Source organism: Heteronotia binoei, chromosome 18, assembly GCF_032191835.1.
Source record: "Heteronotia binoei isolate CCM8104 ecotype False Entrance Well chromosome 18, APGP_CSIRO_Hbin_v1, whole genome shotgun sequence".
NCBI classification, from domain to species: Eukaryota; Metazoa; Chordata; class Lepidosauria; order Squamata; family Gekkonidae; genus Heteronotia; species Heteronotia binoei.
In genome coordinates this window covers 11,480,865-11,490,110 of record NC_083240.1, presented here as the reverse complement: position 1 = coordinate 11,490,110, position 9,246 = coordinate 11,480,865, and the positions used below count along the sequence as shown (strand labels likewise).

General features: G+C 46.5%; 1 protein-coding gene across 1 annotated transcript in view; it reads left to right on the top strand.

The window, feature by feature from the left end:
- The first annotated feature begins 1,220 nt into the window (after positions 1-1,220).
- SLC35E2B (solute carrier family 35 member E2B) overlaps positions 1,221-9,246 on the top strand; it is a 30,364-nt gene continuing 22,338 nt past the window's right edge. Inside the window, exon 1 of the mRNA XM_060259721.1 lies at positions 1,221-1,338. The gene's annotated coding sequence lies outside the window, so the exon portion shown is untranslated. The remainder of the gene's footprint in view (positions 1,339-9,246) is intronic.

Genomic DNA, 9,246 nt, shown 5'->3' with positions numbered 1-9,246 from the left:
ATTGATCTTATGGCTGGAGGTCAGGAAGGGATGGCAGAGCATCTCCTTCCTTCATCGGGACTAGGAACCTGTTTGTTTCCCTGTTAAATCCATTGAACAGCCAGAATCCATCTCTTCAGCTGTCTATTAAGGTCTTCCTCCAGTGGAACACCACATGGCTAGCTTTTCCATTTGCAGTGGGGGGGGGGTGCGTCTCTGCCACCTCCGGCTGAACTAGGAACTGTAACTTTTGATTTAAATGTGAGCGTGAAGACTGCGGACTGCCAGCTCTGGGTTGGGAAAGACCTGGGGAAGTGGGGGGTGAAGCCTGAAGAGGGCGGGATTTGTATTTCTGTATTGATCTACTCAAGAGACCCGTGGTGCAGAGTGGTAAAGCTGCAGTCGGGGCCCTCTGCTCATGACCTGAGTTCGATCCCAGCGGAAGCTGGTCCAGGTAGCTGGCTCCAGGTTGACTCAGCCTTCCATCCTTCCGAGGTTGGTAAAATGAGTACTCTGCTTGCTGGGGAGAAAGTGTAGATGACTGGGGAAGGCAATGGCAAACTACCCTGTAAAAAGTCTGCTGTGAAAACGTCGTGAAAGCAATGTCACCCCAGAGTGGAAAACGACTGGTGCTTGCACAGGGGACTACCTTTTACCATTTTATTGACATACTCAAATAGGGATATTGGCTGTTTATCTCATTACATATATTTAACGCACCATCCACTATACTGTAATGTATTTTTCTTCTAATGGCAATCTATATGTATGTTACACATTAAAAGGTAAATTAGTTGGAAAAAACTGTTGAGAAAGAAATGCCCTCATTTTGGCCCAGACTTATAACAATAGACTGATTAACAGACATTCTCACATTTTGACATGTTACTGTTTTATTGGTTTCTCACGCTCATGCTACCCAGACCAAAGGTTTGCACAATTTGTTCATTTTACTATTCTGTCCTTGGATTTTAAATCTGTACCCTTTTTGCATTCTGAACCACTGCCTACCAGCTCTATGTAGCTCTGCTCACTGTACCTGATTCCTCGTCTGATGAAGTGTGCTTAGAGAGCACACGAAAGCTTACATTCTGAATAAAACTGTGTTGGTCTTAAAGGTGACGCTTGACTCCTACTTTGTTCTACTGCTTCAGACCAACACGGCTGCCTCACTTGGATCTATCAGTCGAGGGAGAATGTCCTACAGCCCCCCCCCCCCTCCTCCTCCTTCATAGGGCAAGGGGGCGGCCGCTTTCCTGCTTTTGCTCCGCCCGTGCGGAGGAGGAGCGCTTGGCGTGTGGGCGACGGTGGCCGCGATCATGGCTGAGGAAGGAGAGACCCGCGCGGGAGAGGAGGCAGGTGGGTGTGTCGGGGGCGCCTGCGATGGGAGAGGGGCTGGGTGTGGGGGGAGTCTCCTTGCATTGCAAAGCGAGGGGGTGAAGGATCTTTAGCAAAAGTGCATGCATGCGGGGGAGAGCTCCCCCAGAAACATTTTGCAATGCTGAGCCCCGGGATCTGTTTCCAGGGGTTCTTTTGGAACCAAGAATTTCAGATTTGGACTGCATTCGGTGGAACCCTGACTGTAAAGGCTGGGTTTAATTTGATCCCAGGTCCATCGACCCCGGAATCCGTTTCCAGGGCCAGCATTGCGCTGCGGGGGTATGTCCTACAGCTGGAGATCTCGTGGTGCTATTGTCCTTAATTGGAAGCGATCCCGGATCGTGGTTGCGGCTCCGTTCTTGCCGAATCCGACCTTTGCCTGGTCGGGCGGAGGGGGGGATGGAATTAATCCCAGGGCGTTAGCAGCGATTGCGGGCTCGAGACTGTGTTTATTTGCGAGAGTCTGTTCAGACAGATGGGAGTGGACCAGAGGGCTTGGTCTCCTTACCGGGCTGGGTAGATGGCTCCGGGGATCGGCAGCCTCCCGAACGTGTTCCCATCCGGCCCCGATAGGGATTCAACTTTGCTGCCTTTCAAAATGAATATTCTGCATTTTCCCATCATCAAAGTGGTTTGCACAATCTGTGATAAAAATGAGTGTAAAAAAGCAGCCGCCGACCGGAAAGGGGAACAGCGTCGTGATAGGAGTTCTAAATATTGGCATCTGATGCTTTGCAAATTGCTTTGCCAGATCAAATCTGGACCTGTCTGGTCTAGAGTCCCTTTACTTGCTGATTTCCAACCACATGCCTTTCCATATGTCAACCTCTTGGATTAAGAACATCAGAAGAGCCCTGCTGGATCAGACTAGGGGTCCATCTAGCCCAGCATCCTGTCTCAAACAGCTCCTCTGGAGGTCCAACAACCAAGGGTTTCCCCTGATGTTGCCTCCTGGCTCTTGAGTTTGAGGCTTTGTGCCTCTGAATGTGGAGGTTCCTCTCAGTCACCGTGGCCAGCAGCCATTAATAGACATTCTCCGTTAATCTGGCTCGTTAATCTAGCTCGTTAATCATCACTTATTCCTGTGGCCATCCCCATATCTTCTGACAGCAAATTCCACATTTTAATCATTCATGCCCCGTCATCCTGTATTTGTAGGTGTACTGCACTTGAATATGGAAGGTCTGTTCTTAGCCATTTTGAGTAATAGATCTGCCCAGGGCTTTTTTTTTGTAACAGGAACTCCTTTGCATATTAGGCCACGCACCCCTGATGTAGCCAATCCTCCTGGAGTTTACAGTAGACCCAGTACTAAGAGTCCTGTAAGCTCTTGGAGGATTGGCTACAGCAGGGGTGTGTGGCCTAATATGCAAAGGAGTTCCTGCTACAAAAAAAAAAGCCCTGGATCTGCCTTATCACAAACGTTATCTAAGTGTACAATAACTGCCTTATTGGATCTGGTGTGGGTTGGCCAAATACTTCTGTTGCACCACTAGAAGGCTACACGAGCAACTTTACCTCTCCTGTGACTTGTCTTCATCAACCTAGTTCTGCTTTTATAGATGAAGGATGAGTTTAGCAATCCTCCCTAACAGTTGCTGCCTTCCTTGAATTTCTTTTATTTCATTTAATATACCCATATGTGCCTTTTGCAGCTAAAACTGGCTACCAAACCAGTTTGCAGGCCATGCAAAAAAACACTAAAATTCAAGACCCAGGTTTCTCGGAAAGGGTATTTGTAGCTGCCCAAGATTCAGGTACAGTGGAAAGGCATTGGTGCCCCCTTTAAGGCGGTTTGGTGTAGCCAGTTTGGTGTAGTGGTTAAGTGTGCGGTCTCTTATCTGGGAAAACCAGGTTTGATTCCCCACTCTTCCACTTGCACCTGCTGGAATGGCCTTGGGTCAGCCATAGCTCTGGCAGAGGTTGTCCTTGAAAGGGCAGCTGCTGTGAGAGCCCTCTCCAGCCCCACCCACCTCACAGGGTGTCTGTTGTGGGGGAGGAAGGTAAAGGAGATTGTGAGCCGCTCTGAGACTCTTTGGAGTGGAGGACGGGATATAAATCCAATATCTTCATCTTCTTCTTCTTCTTTAAAAGCTATGTCGGCCGGTATGCAAAATATACACTTGAATACTTATGAGCCAGTAGAAAAGAGCAGGAATCCAGTAGCCTCTTAAAGACTAACAAAATTAGGGGCAGGGGAGGAGTTTTTGTGAGTGCCAGCTCATGAAAGCACCTATACCCTGCCAGAAATTTATTAGCCTTTAAGGTGCTCTTAAATATGTGCTCTTTTCATACTGCTACAGACAGACTAACATGGCTGCCCATCTTGATATGTCACCACTTGAGAAGAAGAAGAGGAGGAGGAGGAAAAGATTGGATTTATATCTTGCCCTATATTCTGAATCTCAGAGACTCAGAGCAGTCACAATCTCCTTAACCTTCCCCCCCTCAACAGACACCTTGTGAGGTGGGTGGGGCTGAGAGAGCTCTCGCAGAAGCTGCCCTTTCAAGGACAACTCCTGCGAGAGCTCTGGCTGACCCAAGACCATTCCAGCAGCTGCAGGTGGAGGAGTGGGGAATCAAACCCGGTTCTCCCAGATAAGAGTCCGCGCACTTAACCACTACACCAAACTGGCCAGTAATGGCCGGAGAGTGACAGGCTAGCATCAGGGAGACCTCAGATTTGCATACCTGCTTTGCCATAGAAGCTTGCTGGATGACCTTGGGGGCAATCACACACTCTCTGCGTAATCTGCCTCACAGAATTGCTGTGAAAGTGTCAAAGTAAGATCTACATGATCTCTGGTTCAAATACCCACTCTTGCTGGGTTACCCGGGTTCACATCCCCATAGAAGTTTGCTGGGTGACCTTGGGCCAGTCACACGCTCTCAGCCTAACCTAACTCACAGTATTGTTGTGAGAATACAATGGAGCCGTGTTAGCCACTTTGACTCTCTGTTGGGGTGGAAGGCAGGGTATAAATAAATAAACCCACCAAATGCATAAGCAGTATTTCATGAATAATGGGATCAACGTGGCAGGCACGTGGTTAGATTTCTTTGGCTCAAGGGAAGGCTGGTTGCACCCGCTGTGACATATGTTTTCAGATGACCCATGCAAGTGTTGACTTTTGCAAGACTTTGGTTAGGAAAGGGAAATGTAAAAAGACATTAACCGCGCAGTCTGGCGCTCAAAGCACTTCGTTAAATGCTAGTTAAAAACCGTGTTACCCAGTTAGAGAATTCAGAGTGCTTTTCACAATAGCCTTTGCAAACAACCCTTCAAGGTAGGCCAGTTTCTATTTAACCTTTATCCTGGCCTCCTTCGGGCTTTGGATAGAGAGTGAAAAGTTTTAAGACCTTGCATGGACTTAGTTTGCCCAGAGAGCCTCCTTTAAAGTTCAGACATAAATCTGACTTTTTTGAAAAAGCAGCAGGAGGGCATTTTGGCTATCCAGGATGTTTGGCTGCTAATTTTAACCACTGATCTTTGAGAAAAAATATCTTTTTAAAAAAAAAATTGAACACTTCTACCATGAAGCAGCTGAGCTAGAGTTCATTAGCAAATGTGGCATTGTTTAGTTAGGACGTAATTTGGATTCCAGGTTTCTTTCCCATTGTGAACATTAAATAAAGAAAGTTAGCATTGTCACAATGACTGAGTCATGAATGGGTTGTTCTTCTTCCAGATGGGGTAGCTGTTAGAGCCCAAACTGAACTGGGAGTCTTTTGTCACATGAAAGAATGCATCCATATGTTTGAATCTCAAGTCAAGGTTTTGATCACAACTAGGGGTCATTTTGTAGGAAAATAGGTGGTGGAGCTCATCCAGGGATTGTTATGCAGCTGCACCTACTATTCCATGGACAAGGTAGGTAGGTGGGGAGGAGGAGGGGGAGCCCTCAGAAAGGTTCAGGAGCTGTGCTCCTGTGAGCTCCTGCTGAATGAAAGGCTTGATCACAACCAAGGGTTTTTCTCTCATCAAAGCAGTTTAAATGTAATGTTTTGAGGTAAAAATTGAGTTTCCATAAAATTCTCTTTTAAAAAATAACCTTGAGCATATGAAGTTGCCTTCTACTGAATCAGACCCTCGGTCCATCAAAGTCAGTATTGTCTACTCAGACTGGCTGTGGCTCTCCAGGGTCTCAAGCTGAGGTTTTTCACACCTACTTGCCTGGACCCTTTTTAGTTGGAGATGCCGGGGATTGAACCTGGGACCTTCTGCTTACCAAGCAGATGCTCTACAACTGAGCCACCATCCCTCCCCCTTGTTTGAAATAAAATCCGAACATGTGTATATAATGCCATCTAGTTCAAAGATATGCTTAAATTGAACCTGTGACCCACTTAGGAAAGGCTCCTAACATGATGCCCATGGAAACCACCGCACCCACTGACATCTTTCTTAGTGCCCATCAAGTGTCCTTAGAAAGTAGGAGCGGCCAGATGAGGCTTTTGCCCAGTATGGCTTCGGATTGGCTATTGGAAATATATTGGCTGTGCAGATTTTTAAAAACACTGTTTTGGCAGCAGAGGCCCCCACAGCGCAAGGATCTTCACTGGGTGGCTGTGATAAGCTGCAGCAGCCATTTTGTGGCTGTCTCCACCTCCCACAGCGGGCATGTTGTGGCTGTTCCCATCATGCTGTGTCAGAATTCAAAAGGTGCCCACAGGCTCAAAAAGGTTAGAGATCCCTGTTCTATAGCTATAGGATAAGACTGAACAGCTCTTGTAAATATATTATGGTTTAATCTTGAGAATTTTGGCTGGTCGTCCACGTGTTGTTGACAGATCCATCTGGCTGACTTTCTGCTCCAAATGTTTGGCTGGAGAGTCACTGATCTTCACAGCTACAGTTTATTTGTTAAATGCTTTGGGCTCTACCTGCCAGTCAAAGAATCTTGAGATTTATCTTCAGTAATTTAGAGAACTTTGACCCGTGAGTCATGTCTTCTGGTTGAGCTTGTTCAGATATCTGTGAGGTTGTGTAGGGGCAGTTATATAACTCGAGAAGGGCCAGACTAAACCAGAATGGAACAATGAAAAAATTTCTCCTTTATTCTAACTAGCTCCAATCTTAAAACAACCTTGACCTTGCTGCATGTTGCAGCAAATGCCCTACCTAGTGTTATGACCTTTTAAGTCAGGGGTGGGGAACCTCTGTCCCGAGGGCTGTATGCAGCCCTCGAGGTCACTTGGTGTGGCTCTCGAGGATTGCTGGGCCGAACTGAGCCACGTGGCAGCCTCCCTGGGGCCTGGCTGGCCAGTGAGGATCGTGGGGCCCAGCTGCGCTGTGCAGCAGCCTCCCCAGGGCCAGGCAGGGATCACAGGGCCCAGATGCACTGTGCAGCAGCCTCCCTGGGACCTGGTTGGCCGGCCGGCCAGAATTGCTGCAGGGCCTGGAAAAGTTACTGTCACAGTTCAGTTTGCATGTGAATATCCCAGATGGTGTGGCCTAATATGCTAATGAGTGTGTGACCTAATATGCTAGTATTAGGGGATGTGGTCTAATATGCTACTGAGTTCCTGCTGGGCTTTTTCTATAAAAAAGCTCTGGACCTATGTATTTGCCTAGGGCGGCGGGCCGGCTGTGTGTGTATGTGTGTGCGCCAGATTAGGCTCTCCCCACATGACTTCAAATAGAAAAACAATTATTTGCATTAATTTTGCTGGCCTGAATCATTCTCCCTTGGCGGAGCACTGTTTTTTAAGTTGATAATTTTTTATGGCCCACAAATGATGTTATAAATATCCATATGGCCCTTGGCAGAAAAAAGGTTCCCCACCCCTGTTTTAAGTTATGAAGAAATAAATAAAGTATTTTCTAAAATAGATTTACATTTAATACATTTTAAAGTTAAATAATTTGCAGCGAACCCTCAGAGCCAGTTTGGTGTAGTGGTTAAGTGTGTGGACTGTTACCTGGAAGAACCAAGTTTGATTCCCCACTCCTCCACTTGCAGCTGCTGGAATGGCCTTGGGTTAGCCATAGCTCTTGCAGAGTTGTCTTTGAAAGGGTCGCTTCTCTGAGAGCTCTCTCAACTCCACCCACCTCACAGGGTGTCTGTTATGGGGGAAGAAGATAAAGTAGATTCTGAACTGCTGTGAGACTCTGATTCAGAGAGAAGGGCAGGGTGTAGATCCAAAGTCGTCTTCTAAAGTTGCCCAAAGATTCTGCTCGCCTTTAAATCAGTCTTTTTAAACAGTCATTATAATAGTTTTCTGTTTTCTGGAAGGAAAACTTTCTCCTGTAGAACACGGCACTTGATCCCGAAAGATTCTACAAACCCTAATGATGTTACCAGCCGTGAAAACCTGAAATCTTTGAGTCATTAATAATAAGTTAGTGAGCCCTTTTATTTAAGAAATTTCTAAATTTAAGAGATATCTGAATGGCCAGTTTAGATTTCAATAATTGATTTCGATTGGGTAATTGAAGTTGCCTTGATTTTTGCCCAGCATCTTGGCAACTTCCACCTTAGATCACTGTAACACACTGCATGGACCATCTGCCCTTGAAGAGCGTTCTTAAAATACGACAGGAGTGGAATATGGCTTCTTGATTCCAGCCTATTTACCTTGTTTATACCCCACCTGCCTCATTAGAGACTCAAGGTGGATCAGAGAGCGATACAGTTTCCCGCACCATGAAATACAAGATTCATTTTTATGCCTCAAATGCTCTACACAGAATGTAGCAGCGCAAGGAACCTGCCATTTGGATACCGCCTCCTGGTCAGGATCCCCCCCAACTCATCTTGCTTGGGCCTTGGAAAAATTAGTGGGTGTGGCCTATTTGAGTCAGTGCACCCAGACTATGGAACTACCTGCCGCTAGATGCTCATCTAATCCCCTCACTCTCTTCCTTCTGACGCTGCCTTAAAACATCCTTCTTCAGAAAGTATTTGGGGGTGAGTCACTTGTTGGGCCTTTTGATGTTTCTGGCATCCAGGGGTAGCCAACGGTAGCTCTCCAGATGTTTTTTTGCCTACAACTTTCATCAGCCTCAGCATTGGCCATGCTGGCTGGGGCTGATGGGAGTTGTAGGCAAAAAACATCTGGAGAGCTACCATTGGCCACCCCCGTACAGTTAGCTCATTGGCTGTTTTGCTCAGTGGCTTTTTTTTTTTACCAGCTTCTGCTGTTGATGCTATTTGATTTTTGGTATTTTTCTTTTTCTCTTGGTTTTGGTCTGTCGTATTTGGAAATGGTTGACACTGCTGTCATCTTGGATGCCATTTACTTCCGCCTATTGTATCCTATTTTGATCCTGTCCTTTGTCCAAGAAACTCAGAGGATTTCCCCTCTGTTTTATCCTTACACCAACTCTGCGAGGTGGTTTAGCCAGAGAGAGAGAGACTGGCTCCAGAGCACGCAGTGAGCTTTAAATGGAACTGCAAGGCATTAAAACTCAGGTTTCCACGTTCTGGTTTAACCCCTGCAACTAGCAAAAAGGCGTGAGAGAAATTCCTGAAATATCCATTTGCAGATACATTTTTTAAAAATTTCAGCAGTAGAAACTATCCTTTCTTTCCCCTGTTCTTCCATCCTGACCTTTCTCAACAGTGGAAGAGGCTGTTAAACTATTTTGAAGGGTTTAATGTTATTGTTCAGTTGGATTCTTTCCACCCACTCACCCACCCCACACAGGAGACAATGGCACAACCCAGACTGGAGCGGTCTGCAAATCTGAGTCAAGGGGTCTTTTGTCTGGATGCAGCAGGAACCACGCTGGGGAGGGGGGGAGGCAAATCGTCTTAGTTGGAAACCTGTAGCTGTGGCAGTAGACGTCACTGGTGATGTTTTTGTCTCCTTTGAGATGCTGGGATTATATCCAGTTTGCAAGGGGGTAGGTGCAGAAAGGAAGGGTCTGCAGTTTGTTGATGG